This window comes from Macaca thibetana, chromosome Y (genome assembly GCF_024542745.1).
Source record: "Macaca thibetana thibetana isolate TM-01 chromosome Y, ASM2454274v1, whole genome shotgun sequence".
Classification (NCBI taxonomy): Eukaryota; Metazoa; Chordata; class Mammalia; order Primates; family Cercopithecidae; genus Macaca; species Macaca thibetana.
In genome coordinates, this window is record NC_065599.1 from 4,489,152 (window position 1) to 4,501,713 (window position 12,562).

At 43.6% G+C, this 12,562-nt stretch overlaps 1 pseudogene; it reads right to left on the reverse strand.

The window, feature by feature from the left end:
- Nucleotides 1-12,562, reverse strand: part of LOC126947218 (polypeptide N-acetylgalactosaminyltransferase 15-like) — a 72,917-nt pseudogene that overhangs the window by 33,658 nt on the left and 26,697 nt on the right.

Here is a 12,562-nt window from a genome sequence, read left to right on the forward strand (position 1 = left end):
AAGAATTCTGTGGAATAGATTAAGTAATTTACTAGGAAACTGTGGAGGCAGGATTAGACCCTAGGCAGGTAGGCTGCAGAGTCCGTTCTGAAGTGGCAAAGGCAAGGCAGGTGTGAAATGTGGCCTCAAGTGATGGGGCTTACTGGGGACTGGAGGGCCTTCCTCAGATGCTCTGTCAAAGGCTCCCAGTAGAAATCCAGCTTCCTTTCCAACACCTCATGCTGCAGTATTACCCTTTGAGGGGTAATACTAGAAAGTCCTCCAGTCAATCACATTTATCACCAGAGACACCACCCAGCTCATGGAAAGAATTGTGGAATCAAACAAGGCAGACAGCATTCACTTGCTGAGGCTGGAAACATAGTCTGTACATGGGCTACCCAATATGGTGGTCACCAGACATTCATACCTAAAATGAGGTTTATCCAAATCAGATGTGGATTAAGTGTAAAATACACCCTAGATTGAGAATATTTAGTATGGAAAAAAGGATGCAAAAATTTCATTATTTTTTACATTGATTACATGTTTTAAATGGCAATATTTTAGATATATAAGGTTTACTAAAATACATTACTAAAATTAACTTCATCTGTTTTTATTCTGTAATGTGACTATTAGAAATTTGTAAATTCCATGTGTGGCTCGTGTTATATTTATATCGTATAGCACTGTTCTAGAAAATGTTTTTCCATATGGAATTGGAGTCCGTTCATTTAAAGCGCATGACAGTACTTTTCTTTCTTCAAAAACCTTTCTTGACAGCAGTGAGAGATACAGAGAGGGTCTCTATCAGCTCTGCTACTAATGAACTATATAATCTTGAGATGCCTGTAATACTTCTCTGGGCCTCAGTTTCCTCATTTGTAGAATGGGAGGTTGAACTACTTCCCACAAAAGCCTTTATCTGCAATGCTCTAGGACTGTGGCTCTTAATTTCTTTTGGAGTCTTTTTAGACTCAGGGGAAAACGTTGGGCCACTCCTCAGTGAAATCTTACCTGTCCGAGAAAAAAAATATTGCTCACGATGCCTGAGAGTTTATGGATCCCTACTCTTGGGTCTAGTTGTTCTTCCACCTTATATCATACAACTTGATTGGCTTAAGAAATAAAAATTTCCAAGCCCTAGAAGTATCCCTACTTTCAATGCATGCGTGTATGAACATGTGGTATCTATAAGAAAAGTGAAGTCTCGAATCTTGGTTTTCTTGCTCATTTCCTGCTACTGTTCGTGATTGTTTTGCAGCTCTCCTATCTTTTTTTTTTTGCACAGCCTGGAGATATGACTCCAGAGTGATGTGGGAAAGTGACATGGGTCATATACTTTTTAACTGAGCTAAGTAGGTAATCACTCAGGTGTACCAGGAGCTGCTATCCACCTAGCCAATATCTCAATCAAGCCAATTTTCTCCCCCTGGTCTGTCACGATAATTATGTCTCAAATCTATGCCATGGATTGAATGAGGCCTGATCTTAAGGTTGACTTGAAATCATTACTCTAAGAGAAGTGAGATTCCTCAGAGGAGAGATAACAGCCACACTGTTTATTCTACCATCAAATTCCATTTCTGTTCTGTTGTCTTGGAGAGAGTCAGGGTGGTCCCACTACTTCATTATCTACTTTAATCTGTGGCTTTAGGTAACCAACGTAGGTGTAAGGAGTTGTGGGGTCTATATTTAGAGCAAGGACCTTAATATGCTTTTTCTGCCCCTTTCACATTGTTTCTGCTGAAAGGCAAGGGGAGCATAATCCCTTTGGGTCTCCCTTATTTTGGGGGTATCCTGCATTTGTTATACCCAAGCGAGTTAGAGAAACACCACACTTTGAGATGAATTTAAGAGTCCTTTGTTAGCCAGTGACTGAGAGACAGCTAATGCTTGAAATGCTCTTGGCCCCCGAGGAAGGGGCTTGATATTCCTTTATACTTTGGTTTAGGAAGAGGAGGGAGTTCAGTTGCAGCAATTCTACAGAAGTAAAAACATGTGAAAAAATAAAAAAAATCAAAAGACAAATGTTTACAGAGAAACAAAGAGTTCCAGGTGCAGGGCCTCTAAATCTTTCATAAGATGTTATATTTGTGGGCTGTGCCGGACACAAACTCAAGGCTTTATGGTGATATCTCTTGAGCAACATCCTGGGAACTTCGTCTATTGTTGCTTCAGGACCTTATCAGTTTATTGGACTCTTCGATATGTTGAGAGTTTGCTTACACAACTTAACTCCTCGAAGAATTCGGTGGGTAATGGGTCCTTGGTGCCTTATAAATGACAAAGCCAAATGGAGTTCCTCTGGCTTTCTCAGCTAAGAGAGAGCTTATTCGTGTGGGAACAAGGCTAGATGATTAAGGGAGAAAGGGAAAATCTAAAAACAAACTTAGTAAAAAACAAGGTTATGTATTACACAGTGACAGGAAAACTGAGAATCTAGACCTGGGAGGAAATGAGGGCACCCAGAGCCCCCTCCAGAGTCTCCATTTACTGTGTAATGAATCAAGCAGATGGACAAATTTGGTTACTGGCAAAGCATTTTATGGAATTTTGGAATCAAAAGCCAGGCTGAATTCTGAAGAAACGTGTGAAATTTGTGTCATCTTCAGCAATCATAAGAGGACAAGAAAGGGACTTGCATTCAAGCATTCCCACAGTCAATTCATGTTAGACCTCTGTGCTGTGTATTTCTTTTCTTTTCTTTTTTTTTTTTTTAATGGTCTCACTTTGTCGCCCAGTCTGGAGTGCAGTGGCATAGTCTGGACTCACTGCAACCTCCGTTTCCCAGGCCCAAGTGATTCTTCAGCCTCAGCCCTCTGAGCAGTTCAGACTATGGACATGAGCTACCATGCCCAGCTTGTGTTTGTGTGTGTGTGTGTGTGTGTGTGTGTGTGTGTGTCTGTGTGTCTGTGTGTCTGTGTGTCTGTGTGTTTGTGTGTCAGTGTGTTTTGAGAAATGGGATCTTGCCTTGTTGCCGAGGCTGGTCCTGAGCTCAAAGTGATCCATGAGCCTCGGCCTCCCAAAGTCCTGGGATTACAGGTGTGAGCCCGTGTACTCAGCCTGTGCTGTGTACTGCTTAACAAAGGAGTACATTACTTTTTATTAGAAAATTAGAATTCTAAAATTTATTATATTTATCTTTTTTGTATATCTTTCTGGAAGCTCAGAGTCACATGTAAAACTCACTTCTAATAACTGTATTATCTCTGATTCTCAATACCCTCTTTCCCTTTCTGAAATCTGCTCTTTCATCTGTTTTAACTGTATACAATAGTGATTAATTGTGAGCCCCTCTGAGTACATTTTGGATAAAGATAAACAATAAAATGTCAACGAGTGAAGTGAGAGGTGTTTTCTATTTTGGTCTTTATTCCTATGAACCATAGTGGCTGCCTACACAGGGCTAAATTAGTAACTTTAGTCTAGTGACACAAAAAGTGTGATTAATTAAAACAAAAAACCCACAGTCTTCTATTTGGCTTTGTGTTTTTGTATCTACAGATGTGTCCGATGTTCTTGGAATTCATGTAAAGCAAAATAGTGAGGCCACCTCATTTACTTGGAAGGAGCTGGAAGTGTATGGTTACTTCATCATTCTCTCACCTGTAAATTGAGTTTTAACCCTCAGGCAGGTACAAGGTTGATCCTATGTTAAGCCTTTCTAAGTTCCAGAAGATGAACTGCTTATGTTTCAAAAGGCAAACAGGTGTCAAGCTGCCAACAAACACTGGTTCACTGAAATATTTGAGATCTATGACTACATTACTGTGCAGATATTCAAGGACTAACTGTGTTTCAACCTTACCATAACCTGTTACCATAATAAAGAATAAACATTCATTTATCTAATTCCTTGTTAATTTTCCTGAGTCTGGATGTTCCTCGAGGTCCATGATGCATGAGACATTTTGAAAATTCATGCATTTTCTTGGCGTTTGTGGAAAGTCTCTTACACCAGAAGCAGAAGGCTCTGAATTCTCCCTTTCCAAAGCTCTTGCTGCTCAGATGTGACCGCAGGACTGTCACCGGCTTTTCCAGGGGCAGATGTAAGGACATGTCATGCTGAGGGGTGTGAAGTACGATAGTAGCTGGAGAGTTTCCTTGGGGCACCTGAGCCAAAGAAAGCCTCTCCCTCTGAGGGGCCAGGAGGCATCCTGACCCCCTGCTGCTCCTTGATGTAGGTGTGCACACACTTGCTCCCCCTTCTCTCTCTCCACCACAGACTCTCCCATGCTTACACACACACATACACACACATATACAGACGCACATGCACAAACACTGGGTGTTCTTACACTGCTTTGCATCATTTAACCGCTCAAAGGGCAGTCAGATGTGTTCTTCTATCTGCCCCACATTGCTTCTCCACACAGCAGCTCTGGTTGATCCTGAAGAACTGGATGTCTGGCAGATAGGGACCAGCTCCAACTTCAAGTAAGGGATAACTTAGTCAGCTTCTTGAGATGATATCATCTTTCAGCTCCTTTACAGACTTTCCTTTTCCCCCTCGAAACCTTCATCCTTCCAGGGGTATGGCTTCCACTACTTGGCTTGGGTGTGAGAGCTGGCAGTCAGCACAAGGCAGCTGGGGGCTGGATACAACAATTAGTCTTGATTCCCATTGTTGTCACTTTGTGTAGAAACTACCCATTGATCAGCACCTCCCAGTTCTGTGCTGAAATCACTTGCCCATAGGGAGACTCTGTGTAGGGTTGCTATGAACAGTTACAGCAGTTGTGCACTGTGCAATCCTAGAGAACACTTACAATATCATCACGTAAATTTGCATTTTTATTTTGACAATTTGCTGGCAGTTGGCATTAAGATGTCTTATTCTAATAAAGTAAGTGTTATGATCAATTTTCTGAGGAATGGGAGTCATGAGGAATGGTCATGAGAAAGGGATTTCAACCAATTCAAATAAAGTTGCCACATGGCTAGTGGGAAACTACTAGGCAGGGACAGGGAACAAAGACAGGTCAGAAGCCTCTGAATTCCTTGACCAGGGTGTGGAGGAGGCTATGACTGTGAATTAGCTGATTTGTAGCTTATTGCACTGTTTACTAACCACTCCCACCCCACCTTTTTTATAAGAGTTCTTAAAGATGCTTTCCTGTCTTTTGGACTCTGTCCTCATCTGATGACAGAATATCTCCTAACACGAGCCTCAGAGAGAGACAACTGGGCCCCCTTTCCTCACCACATGAAGAGCTACACCAAATAGTTCCTGTAGCTTGGCTTTGCATGAGGCTTGCGGGTGAAGTCTCTGGGGGAGTAAAGCACACGCTGAATAGGGCTGCTTAACCCAGCCACAGCTCACAGAGCATCACCAATGTGGAGTGGGAGAGAGTGGTACCCAGATACCATAGAGGTGGCTTTTCTTTCAGATCCTCACCTGCCAAAGCCTACAAGCTGGACACTGGGGCCCAGAGAAAACAGAGTGGCAAAGAAGCTATGAATGAAATGTGGAAATGATGAAAATCTGTTCATATCACACAGAAGAGATCAAACCCAATGACGAAGACAAGCCAATAACAGGGTCAGGGTCAGAGGCCCAGAGTGTGTGTGTGTGTGTGTGTGTGTGTGTGTGTGTGTGTGTGTGTGTGTGTGTCTGACAGACAGAGAGACAGAGACAGAGAAAGAGAGAGAGAGAGAGACAGAGAGAGAGAACGAGACGAGAGAGAGAGAGAGAGAGAGAGAGAGAGAGAGAGACCAAGAGACAGAAAGAGACAAAGAACATGAGAGACGTAGAGAGGCAGGCAGACAGAGACATACAGGAGGGGAAAAGGGAAGGGAAAGACACAGGAAACTAGAATGTCTCTTAATCACAAATGGCTTTCCAAGGAGCCCCATTTTCTTTATAGCTGAGGATGTTGAAGTACTGCCATGTCTTCTCCCCCTTCACCTGGATCTGCAAAATGGAGCCCTGATGTGAGAAGCAGATACGAGGGACTCACAGCAGCAGGTAACACATGTCTCACAACCAAGGGTGGGGTTAGGGATGTCTAATGTTTCTCCCAGACCAGCTTCTCCAACTCTTAAAAAGAAAACCCGACTCAGCTATGAATTCTGTGCCCTTACACATCATGTCACCTCTCTGAGCCTCAGTTTCTCCCCTTCTAAAACCGAAGCTAAAATAGCTGCCTGAGGCATCTCATGAGGCTCATTAAAGAAGGCATATGAAAGAAGTCTGTGAGGGTTATACATATACAAGTTTTAATAATATTAATTACTGCATTTCTAAATGTCTGCATAAAAGAAGCATAGAAAACAGCCTAGCTGTCAAGTGGCTATGTGACCATGAGGGGTCTTGTTTACCTTCCTGGAACTCAGGGTTCTCAACAGGTAGGACAAGATGATGTTCATGGTCCCTCTGAGAGCCACCTGCTTTTGATACCAGGATGGGAATTGGATGGGGAATGGACAAGATCAACTTTAGAGTGTGACTCCAATGATACACATCACCATGATTTCAAGATGATACTTTGCATGGAATAGAATTTTAAAATGGCAGCTTTGGAGGGCTTATGCATTTTCTTTTTTCTTTCTTTTTCTTTTATCGTGGGGAGGGGGTGGAGTGCAGTAGTTCTACCTTGGCTCACTGCAACTTCTGCCTCCCAGTTTCAAACAATTCTCCTACCTCAGCCTCCTGAGTAGCTGAGATCATAAGTGTGCACAACTATGCCCAGCTAATTTTTGTATTTTTAGTAGAGATGGGGTTTCACCATGTTGATCAGGCTGATCTCAAACTCCTGACCTCAGGTGATCCACCTGCCTCTGTCTCCCAAAGTGCTGGGATTATAGGTGTGAGCCACAGCACCTGACCAGCTTGTGCATTTTCATTTCCTAGTTCTTGTCCTAATGCTGAATTTATGTAGGTTTTTTTTTGTTTTTTGTTTTTTGTTTTGAGATGGAGTCTCATTCTCTTGCCCCAACTGGAGTGCAGTGGTATGATCTCGGCTCACTGCAAGCTCCGTCTCCTGGGTTCACACCTTCTCCTGCCTCAGACTTACAAGTAGCTGGGAGTGCAAGCAGCCACCACAATGCCTGACTAATTTTTTGTATTTTTAAGAGAAATAGTGTTTCACCATATTAGCCAGGATCGTCTTAATCTCCTGACCTTGTGATCCACCTGCCTCAGCTTCCCAAAGTGGTATTCTTCTTTTCTTATGAGATGTTAGTCAAGAGGCAAACTGTCTCATGAAACTGGGCAATATTAATCTGTCTTAATCTCGCTAGAGTTCTGATTGTTCTTCTTTGTTAAAATGCAATGCTGAACTGTTAACAATTTACTTTCTGTCATTTGAAACCATCTGCATTTGGCATAATGGTAACCCTTATGTCTCCAGAATCCATTCCAACGTGGTCCAGGAATTTTTTCTTATATTGGATAATCTCTGACTTCAAGTGAGATAGTAAACATTTACCATGGGTAGGAGTGAAGAAATCATAAGGCTTGGTTCTAGATCAGTCCTATCTACCTGGGCACCATCAAACAATTATTGTTTGTAGATCTACTCAGCTACACACCTATATGAGCTCCAAAGGGTATGCCTGAGGTGGTTCAAGGTGGGCCAGCCACCAGGTTTCAGTTTTCTTGGGTGGGATATTCAGATTGAGGGTAATGGTGGACTAGACATGTTTAAGAAGTGTTTGTCTTTAACAAGGAAGTAAGAAAGAGATTGACACTCAGATAGGGGAAGGAGATCAGAGAAATGATCAAGAAAAATGTTAAGATGTTTGTCTGCAGAGTAATGTAATGCAGTCCTCTCCAGCTTCACATTTCCAAGGACAGGCCTTAGGTAGAATACTAGGGACCCCTTATATAAACTGGGGAAACAAAGAATGCTGTTGAGTGATCACAGAACCTAATGTTTTCTTTTTACAAGTGAGTAAGCAATGGTCTAGTGTAGTTCAGAGACTTTTTCTCCCAGGTTATGTTACAAACTCAACTAAAACTGCCAAATGTTCATCAAAGGCAATGATAGCCATGGTAAGGTGTTACCCTTATCATGCAATTTAATACAATTTTAAGTATTTGCAACCTTATAGAAGCTGTTCTCTAGTCCTCAGTTTCTTTATCTGTAAAACAAGGGAGATGGACTGGAAGACCTCTAACCTCCTTTCCCACTTTAGCTCCCTATTCTTAAAAGGCTTGAACATCTGAAAATCCAAAAGGAATAGATCATTCTCTAATGGAGACTCAGGAATTAATGAGGAGGTTGTTCTGTGAGTGGCTGACGTTGTAGACTATTTCTCCCAGTCCCATGTCTTGTTTTGCAGGCCTGGGGGATAAGTTACCTATCACCAGCTATTCTGCTGAGAAGGGGCTCCAGCCAGCCTGAGTGGCACTCCCAGTGGGCATCCATGAAGACCAGCGTATCCCCCATGGCCCTGATGGTGCCCAGCCTCTTGTTGCTCCTGAGTAGCTTCACCCCCTCCAGCCTGCTCACATATTCACAGAGAGCAGACTTGAGTTGTCCTGGAATCAACAGGGTGGTAGTCAATGGAATGGCAAATGTCACAACCAATGAGATTATGACTAAGATAACTGTCAGCAACTCTTTTGGAAGCTCTGGTGGGCATAAGGGTCTTAAGAACTAAAAACATCATTACATTGTGGTTGTTGCTAAGATGTAAGATGTTTCCTTAGTTTAGGATGGGCCATGATTCTCTCCAGTAAAAACTAGAGGGATGGTGTCAGAAAACCAGGAAAGGGGAGAACTTGCTAATATTCTCCAAATAAAGCAGCAAGAATGTAGCAGATACTACTGTTGTCTGATATGGTTTGGCTCTATGTCTTCACCCAGATCTCATCTTGAATTGTAACACCCATAATCTCCACATGTCGAGGGAGGGACCTGGTGGGAAGTGATTGGATCACAGGGACAGTTTCCCCCATGCTGTTCTCGTGATAGTGAGTTCTCACATGATCTGATGATTATATAAGTGTTTTACAGTTCTTCCTTCTCTCTCTCTCTCTCTCGCTCACTTGCTGCCATAAAAACATGCTTCCCTTTCCTCCATGATTGTAAGTTTATTGAGGCCTCCCCAGCCATGTGGAACTGTGAATCAATTAAACCTCTTTTCTTTATAAATTACCTAGGCTTAGCCAGTTCTTTATACTGTAAAAACAGACTTATAGTGTAAAAAGACTAATGTAGTGTTCTACTCAAATTCCCTGAGCTCCCCTTAACTAATTTGGTTTGGTTTGCATATTCCCAGCTGCTGTGGGTGCTAACTGAAATCTGACCCTTTCCCTGGAGACTTGCCTTGGGATATCAAAACTGCCTCTGCTGCAGGTGCCAGAGTCATGCAGGATGCTGGCCCCAGTCCCAGGTGCTCATGGTCAATGACTGACCATTGCAGGGTAAAAAGCAAGACAGACACTGCAGGGCAGTCTGTGCTCCAGAGTTCCCCATGGGATCAATCTATGGCTGATTGTCACCTGAAACCACATCTTTGTTCAGTTCTTCCTTCTGTCTCTTCTGCATCACCCATTCCCCTACAGGTTTTCCCTGAAAGGACACCCTCAAAAAAATAACATGTATATGAGTCTGCATCTCAGGCCCTGCTTTCAGGAAACTCAACCTAAGACAGTGAGTGGTCAAGGCAATCAAAGGCAAATGGGTCCATTAAATTTGACAGCTGGTAGGAGATCGGGGGTACTGGTCAAAGAGGTCTCATTGCAGTTGATAGGAGAATCTGCAATGCAGAGGGTCCAGAAGAGAAAATAGGAGATGAAAAACTGAGACCAAGAGTCCAGACAGTGTTTTAAGAAGGTTGACTCTATAGGGGAAGGAAGAAAAAGTGGCCTAAGAAAAAGGTGATGGAAAGAATGAGAGAAGCTTATTAGGTTTTGTGTTTAAGAGTAACTTGATTGTGCGTGTGCCTGTGTGTGTCTGTGTGTATGTCTGTGCACTCACTCACATGCCAAGAGGAACAAGCTAGTGAAGATGGAAAGAACAATGTGTTCATAGAGAAGCAGTGGTCTCCATGAAGTCTTGGAAATGGGGAGTCCCCAGCCCACTGGACTAAGATCTCCCTAAGGACGGTTGGTTGTACCTAATGCATCTCTTCTGCTCCAACCCTTAGTCCAGAGCCTGTCCCACAGTAGGCACTCAGTACATGTGCATTGAAATCCCCACCCTGACCCCCCACCCACCCCAGCACAGTTCCCCAGTGCAGAGGCATCCTTCACTGTGGATACAAATAGCCTGGCTGCTTTGGGAGCTGGATCTCTGCGGAAGCTGGAGAAGGTTAAGGCAACCCCACCTGAGAGACCCCAGCAAACTTCATACACTCCTTCCCTGGGAATCTGTCTTCTAAGCACCACTGATTTTCTGCAGGGAGAACAACATCCTGAGCAGTAAAGGAAAGGATTTCCAGACACTGGGTTGTTGTAATTCTCCGCGGTAAAGTGCTGTGCTGATTTGTTACTTTATAATTACTTTTATGGTAAGATTGTCAGCCCTCATCCACTCCCTAGAGAGGAACCTCTGTTAGTCAAGCTATTAAAATTTCTGAACTTGCATGTCTGAAAACCAGCCCCTCAGTGACTTCTTTGGATTTAACATTGCTAACTGTAACATCTTCCTCACCATTCATCCTCCCCTTCCTCTGTACTGACACAAGTTTGATGTTGCTCAGGGAGCTAAAAACACTTCTCTCTCAAGACTTCTTCTCACTGCTGGCAGCAGCTCTGGTAGAAATAAACTGGATGAAAGGATTCTGGGAAAATATATTATCTTACTATTATTTTTCCTAAGAGGACAAACTGGGCTAGCCTCTCCCTATCCCTTCTTCCCCTTTTTCCTACCTGAAATGTGTTTGTGATGTCCAGAGGTAGAGTAGCGCTGTTGTGATTATGTGACTAAAACTACTCTCTAAGCATGGTAAAGTGCAAAGCAGATGAAAGTGGATGCCCAAATGCCACTGTGGCGCTCTCACAACAATCCTGCATTGCCATCCTATGAGCTTTCTATACTATAAGGGAAAATAATATCTATTCATTGGTTAAGTCACTGCAGCAGGTTTCTGTTCTATGCAGCCAAATATAGTTCTTCACTGATACTCCCACCAAACATTAATTTATGAAGCCCTCCTGGGGCTGACTACTGGTCTCCTTAGCTATACCTCTAACCTATGTTAGTATTATTTCAGACAGACTTCTAACAAGAGAGCTTCAGAATAGATTAAAGAAGAATTTTCAGAGTGCAATAGTGGTTTGGCATTCTCAGAGGGTTTTGAAGCAGGTAAAAGCACCCATGTCTCAGTAGTACAGTGCTCAGAAACAGCTGGTATGATCCTCAACACCTTGCTCTAGGAAAACAGCAGTAATAATGAATTCACTTATAAAGGGTCATATGGTCTGGGTATTACAAGCATTTTCTGATTTAATGATTCAGCGTGGACATTACCACGCTGAATACCTTGAAGCCCATCTAGCTGATTCTATCACACTACACTATGCTGTCATGACCATCACCATGGGAACACATCAGGGTCACTCTGGGCAACCCACAGCACCTTTTTATGTCTCAGTTTTCCTCATAGGTAGAGTAGGGTTGATAAGCCGTACCTCTCTGGCTGGCCAAGAGGATTTAATAAAAACCGTGTGCATGGTGGTGCTTGTCTGGGATCTGGGTCTTGGCAAGCACACAGAGGAGAGGGACGGGCAGAAATTAAACCAGTGCAGTTCTGGTTGTGGAAAAGACCCTGTGCCCCAGTGTCAACAGCAAACATGGGACCACTGAATGCAAAGCCAGCCCAGTGGTGAGGGGAAGAGGCGGAGTTGCCCAGGAGGGAACAGTTTAATTGCTTGGCAGGGGGTCCAGATCTCCTCTGGTGGGGCTGCCAGGTCTGAGGCAGCCCAGTTCTCTGGGGACCAGCTTCTCCACTTTCCACACTCTCTAGTGGCACAGATATAACACAGCTCATCAGATGGTGGAGGCGGGGCTACAGGTGTCCTCTTGCACAGACCCTGCCCCAGTTGAGGGTTTGGAGAGTCTCTAGGTACTTTAACAGTCAAACCAGCCCTCTTCTGCACCTGTTGTTAGTCTCTCCTAATATGCAGCCAACTGCACTCAGGAACCCCAGGTGTTCCCAGAGCCTCTGGCTAATCTGACTTACTGCTATGGCCAGCCTGGACCCATCCCTGAAGTGAGGATCTTAGAAAGAACTAACAGAGGCACCTGGCCACCCTAGCTCTTCTCCATCATTCCCCTTAGAAAAGTGCAAATATTTGACTTCCCTTGGAGCATTCTGTTCTTCCCACAAGACCAAGAGGGGATTCCCTAGGTCATTTAGTTGCTCCAGAAATGTAGGTATCAGACCCCAACGCAGCATCAGCATCACCCGAGAGCTTGTTAGAAATGCAAATTTTTCAGCCCCACTCTATCTCCAGAAACTCTGGGGATGTGCCCTGCAGTCAGTATTTTAAAAATACCACCAGGTGATTCTGGTACACACTCAAGTTTGAGAGCCACTGAGCTAGGAGTCAGGTGTGAGCTTCTCTGTCTCCACCTTTTTTTAGGGCTGCCCCTAGTAGTGAGGTTCCCATGAGAAGAAGCAT